We start from the raw sequence: 6,000 nt of genomic DNA, 5'->3' as shown, positions 1-6,000 counted from the left end.
TATCAAAGTACTTTCGAACTCGTAACAGCTAGACAATCAAAATATTTGGTTAATATATTGTTTAAGACTAATTAGAGACGTTAGGATTGGAGGAGGAATTGAGAAATTAGAATATTTTAACACAGTTGTGTAATGCATTCGGCTTGGTTACCATTAAAGTTTATGTGTTGTGCTAGATAATTTTTAAAGGTGACCAAACTGGTCGCCAAAGTAGGCTTGTGCGTTAAATACAAGTCTTTTTTTTCCCCCTCTTAACTATCAAGAGTTATGAAAATTCGTTGTTTGCTATGAATTTTCGAAAAAAAAAGTAGCACTTGAGTATTACCTTTTTCACATTTAATAGTGAATTCATACATAACACTATTAGTATTAGGTATGTACCTCTTTAGAATAGCGTTGTAAAAATACTTTCGAAATTTTTCACTCTAATTCAAATTTTTTTTTTTTTAATGTTCATACTCGTACGCTACTGTCTGATTACTGATAGCTAATTTGGAAAGTTGGCAACTCTGATGTTTGTAACTTGTTGAAATTGGAAAGGTGATCAGTCATATATGGAAACATACATATTCAATTGAGAGCTAATTTCAATATAAAAATATGCACTTCACAAATATGCATGCAAACAAATGTGCATGTTACATAAAATATTTATTTTCTATAAAACGATCTACATAGAACGTTAAGAAAATAAGGGGAAAAAAGCCCGATAAAATTCGATAGTTGAAGCGAGGTTTCAAAACAGATTATATACTGTAAGCTGATTTACAGGACAAAAAGACTGCATTCATCTGTCACGGTCCTCCCATGGTCTTCGCCTTCGCGGGCATTGACCTTTCTCTGAACTTCACCATTTGACTCATGAAGTTACCTTGAAAAGTGATCAGTCATCATTACTAAAAGCGTTAATACAATAAAAAGTGGTGGAAAAACTATTAAATTCACTTATATATATATATATCTATATCTTTGCAAATCATTTTATTAAATCAAAATAATAATTAAAAAATATGACTTCACTTAGATGAGAAAGAAGAACCACTAAAATCTCTTTTCGATTGAATCAAAAACATGTATATTTTTGTATTATTCTGTAATGTTTTGGAATGAATTGGAAATAAATAAATTTCTATTGAATACGTGTATGGTAACAACTAATGATTTCAGTGCATTCAAGAATGGTAATAATAATTAAAATTCTTAACAATTTTCTGTTTTGAGATGTCTGAAAGTAGCGAATTTGAGAACTTCTGAAATTTTTATCTGATTTTAACAGCTCGTATATTATTGATGTAGGAAAAAAATTTAAAATGCAATTTTTTACTATTTCTTTAAATTATTAATGAAATAATGGCAAGTTAAACAAAAATTGCGTTTTGGAGCTTTTAATTATATTTATAAATATAAAAAACTAAAACTGTTAGCACAAACGAGAAATAATAATAATTCTAGTTACATGCAGTTAAATTTTAAAGTAAATTGTAATCAAATTGGAGATGTGATCGACTTTGCGAGCATAAAAAATGTTTCTGAATGAAAACACATGTAATATGTGGACGTACGTATCGTATTATTATGAAAATGGTAGAGTTGTGTGGAAGATTGGGGATGTAAACGAATTTTAAGATGGCAAAGGGAGAAAAAACATTTCACCTACTTTTAGTCTTAAGATTTTTAAGTGATTTTTTTATAAGAGTTATTTCATTGAATTAAATAATACTGAATTAATACCGAATAAAAAAATATTGCCCTACGTGTATTGGTTGTATGACTATTAAATTTTAAAGTAAATCGGACTCGAGTATAAGTAAAACATTGTTTTATAAAAATACTTTGTAAAGTTGGTAAGATACTGATAGATAACTGAGCGGAAAAGTTATTTTCTCTCTAAAAGGAAAAAAGAAAGAAAAAAAATTTGTGCTGTAGTTCCCAATTAATTTCAGCAAGGGAACCTTAAATGATCGATCTTTTTTGGTGGAACTCCGATGTTTATTAGCAATACTGAGCGCATTAATTAAAAAAAGAAAAAACAGCAAATTTTGAAAATAATGAAGCTTTTTTATCGTTTTATCGATAATTTTCTTAAAATTATTATTAGTACTATTTTTTTCCATCAGATAGTTGAATTAGAAGTAGGACTGAAGCGGAATCTAGTTGTGTTCTAAGATTTATTGTATCTAAGCTAAAAATGAATAGAAAACACTGTAAAAAAATGTTGGTGCATAGTTGCCACCTACTTTGGCGTTCAGTATAAGTATATTTTCAAGTACAGAACTGTAGTTATCGTGCAAAAACTTATACGACATTGACAAAATAATAATTGTTTGAAAGAATAAGTGCGAATATATTACTAAAAATGTGCTTGTTTTTTAAATTAAATGTTTTTGAAATGAAGTCATAAATTTGTCCTAATGCTCATAAAAATATGTGTTGTCAGTAAAAATACTATCAAAAAAAGAATAAATAAAACTGTAGCATTGAAAAAGTAAATAAAAAATGTGACTGCATTCACTGTAATTTTTTTTAGTTTACTGTGTGAAAATAGTGGCAATTATACACCAAACTTGTATACTAACTAAACTATTGTAACCGTAATTAATATTCTAATTTGCTTCCCTTAAAAAATAGTGGGCAGTGCGAAAAAAAATAAATACTAGTTTGTAGTGATTCCTGAAAACTACTTTTAACATTAGTTTAGTAAAGAAACACAATTCAAACACAGCTATAAATAAATAAAATCCGATATATTTTTTTAAACAGAAGTTGCATCGGTGGCTACAATCAGCAGCTATGAAATTGCTATTTTGGACAATTCTGCAAATACTGCAGTAGACTAGTTTAAAATTCACGATAGGTTTTTACTGACAGTACTTTGAATAATACAACATTGTGCTGCCAGATAGTTTCGTGAATATTGCAACACACATCTGTAAATTTCTCAATATTCTGTTTCTGACAGTGCGGTGAATATTACAGCATTGTGCTGCAAATTTCGCAAGATAAATAGTTTCGTGGATATTGCAACACACAGTAAATTTATCAATATTCTGCTTCTGACTATGCTGTGAATATTACATCTTTCTGCTGTCAGTTTCTGACAGTATTATGCACTTTCAATTACAGTATGGTGTTGAATTTAATTTGCCGTAATATTTCAAAACAGCGTTGAAACGGCAACATTGTTGAAAACAACATTTTCGTAAATCTTGCTTCTGCTAATGGCAGTCGTGGTGTTCGCAACATTTGCTATAAAATACTTTGGCGTATATATATTACAATGAATGAAATTTTCGAATCTGATTCATGGAAATCTTCTCAAGCTCGTCATTTGGCACAATATCAATGTACCCGTGGCTGAGTGTTTCAAAATGGGAGCATGTCCTTACTATACCTTTAAATGCATACTCATGATCAAAATAAACAAATAAGTTATTTCTGCTAATCTTATAGTTCGGTTTTGAGGAGAACTCCTCCTGACCTTAAGTCTGGAGGTGTTTGCTGCTATGGCAACATGCGAGAGCACATTTCTAATGGAGGTAAATGGAGGAATGAAGGTGACGATTGGTTTGACATGCTGATCAAAACAAAACTATCCAAACCACACCTCTATTCGAAGTGACTATTCCTCGTAACCATTATAGCCGCCACGACGCGAGACTGATGTCTGGAGAAGTTCTCCTGAAAGCCACACTATACGCAAGTCCTTCAGCGGACGCCATATATCAGTGCCCCGTGGTTTCGTGCTTCAAAACGGGAACATGTCCTTACCATACCCTTAAATGCATACGTATAGTACACTCATGATCAAAATATACGTATACTTCACTTTTTGAAGAAAATTACTGAGTTTTAATCACTTAACAAAATCATAAATATTTGCTCATTTTCTTTCAATTCTTGAATTAAATATTCGCTGTGAAGAAAGCATGGAGTTGAAATACTCTATGGAAGAAAGGCTTAAAAAATTGTAAGGGAAAAAGTCGTTTAGAATATTGAATTTAACTCTTATGAAGACGAATAAATACTTTTTTAATAATTTCTCGTGTTTAAATAAGTCAATTCATTGTTTACGGTTTTTCTCTTTCAATCTTTAACTATTTGTAATTTTGAATGAGAATGTAAATTAAATCCTCCAGTGTAATTCGTTTTCTTAAAGTAGTTAAATAATAGTCATGTCGAATGTAGTAAGTAATCATTACATTAAAAAAAAATTATTATTCTATTTATGTTCAACATGAAATGCGTTTAAATGATAAACAAACAAGACAAAACAGCGAATATAAATTTTAAAAGATGGTTGTTTTAGGTTAAACTTAAAAATAAGAAGGGACGTGTGAAATAAATAAATAACGACGATTAATTACAAAAGAGATTACATTATAACGATTGCTGGTTACATATTGGTACAAAAAAAATTTTTTTGATAGATTTTTATAAACGTAACATTTCAAGTTATGCAAAAACCTGCATCAATTCATCACGTCAGATGAAACAAAAACGCAATAGCTGCCTGTTAAATCACTTGAGAAGCAGGTGGAACTGAAAACATCAAAACCTGTTTGATTGCCGAATATAACTTGGCGTTTCTATAACTCACTTCACAACTTCTCTCTGCTTCCTCTGCTACCCAAACGTGCTTTGATGTTTTCGATTCCACCTTCTCAAGTATTTTGACATTGACCCATGGTGGTTCAGGGAATAGAGCGTCCGTCTCCCAATGAGGCATGCCAGGTTCGAATCCCAGCGATGACTGGTCGATATCCTTAATCCGGCAAGCACATCAATGTGCTGATGTAAAATATCCTCCATGGAAGCACCCAAAGTGTATAGTAAAAAATTATACAAGTAGAGCATTCAGGAAGTTGGAAGTTATCCATTGGTTACTATAACATATTTTAAGGTTACTATTTTTCTTAAAAAATAGAGAAATATAAATAACGCAATTGATGTTTTCAGATAAGGGAATTTGTTATTATGCACTGATGGAATTTTAATTTTAAAATTATGGTAAAATAACCGGCAACAGTCTGCCCATCCGATTATCCGTAAAGTTTACGGTAAAGAACATTTTTTTTCCTTTCTGGTTTGAAACCGATTACAACTAGTTTGGTTGTAAAATCATGAATTCAAAACTATACTGTATTTTAATAATTTACAACTAGCATAGTTTCAAGACCGTAAAAGAGAAATTTAACTGGACATAGGCTTTTGGAGAGTGCATGACACTGGAAACACTTTATGTGTTGAAGGCAATGAAAGAAATATCGTGGTGTCAAAGCTAGGACTCGAACCCCCGTTCAGTCGATCTCGGATCTAATATGCACGCGTTTGCAAGGAACTAAGTGGCTACATTAGGTGGGCTTAATTGGTGCGATAAAATTCTGATTGTTTAACGGTATCGGGTGAAAGCTGTTTATAAACGGTCTTTCTCACAGTTTGAATACCATCTTATTTATGGTTATTTGACTATTTTGCTTGAATATGGTAAAATAACAATTAAATAAATTGGTATTTAACCATTTTTTCCGAGAAATTTCTAACAGTGTGGAATAGGTAATTTTGCTTTCAGGTTAGTCATTAAGCAGCGTTAGTTGAAAGAATTTATAGGCATCAAAAAATAAATTTTTATCTTATAAATATAAGATGAAATTAATAAAAAAATTTTAAACACAAGGTTAATATTTCGTAAAATCTTAATCAAAGCAGGTATTGATTTGATAGGGATTTTTAAAACCAGTCTGCTTCACTAATAAGCACTGTAAATTTTGAAATTTTTTCGATAAAATTCTTTATTACAGTATAATTGCCTTTTTAAATTGAAATAATTTTGGTTTTACGTTTATATGAGTCAAATGCAGGAACACAAAAATCTTTTTAAATTTTTATAATAGAAATAAACAAAATAGTGCAACCTTATTCACCTATGCAACTAGATAAGGGAATCCAGAAGGCTTTGCCAAAGAAAACTACACTGCACGATGCAATTTCTATGCGTATTAC

General features: G+C 30.6%; 1 long non-coding RNA gene across 1 annotated transcript in view; it reads right to left on the bottom strand.

Moving 5' to 3' along the window:
- Positions 1-632: 632 nt before the first annotated feature.
- LOC122269820 (uncharacterized) overlaps positions 633-6,000 on the bottom strand; it is a 72,674-nt gene continuing 67,306 nt past the window's right edge. Inside the window, exon 3 of the long non-coding RNA XR_011636483.2 lies at positions 633-871. This is a non-coding gene — a long non-coding RNA (uncharacterized LOC122269820). The remainder of the gene's footprint in view (positions 872-6,000) is intronic.

The sequence above is a fragment of the Parasteatoda tepidariorum genome, chromosome 6, assembly GCF_982258835.1.
Source record: "Parasteatoda tepidariorum strain Cologne lab strain chromosome 6, Ptep-v5.0, whole genome shotgun sequence".
Lineage (NCBI taxonomy): Eukaryota > Metazoa > Arthropoda > Arachnida > Araneae > Theridiidae > Parasteatoda > Parasteatoda tepidariorum.
Note: the sequence above shows the minus strand (reverse complement) of the source record. Positions and strands in the feature narration are given on the sequence as shown.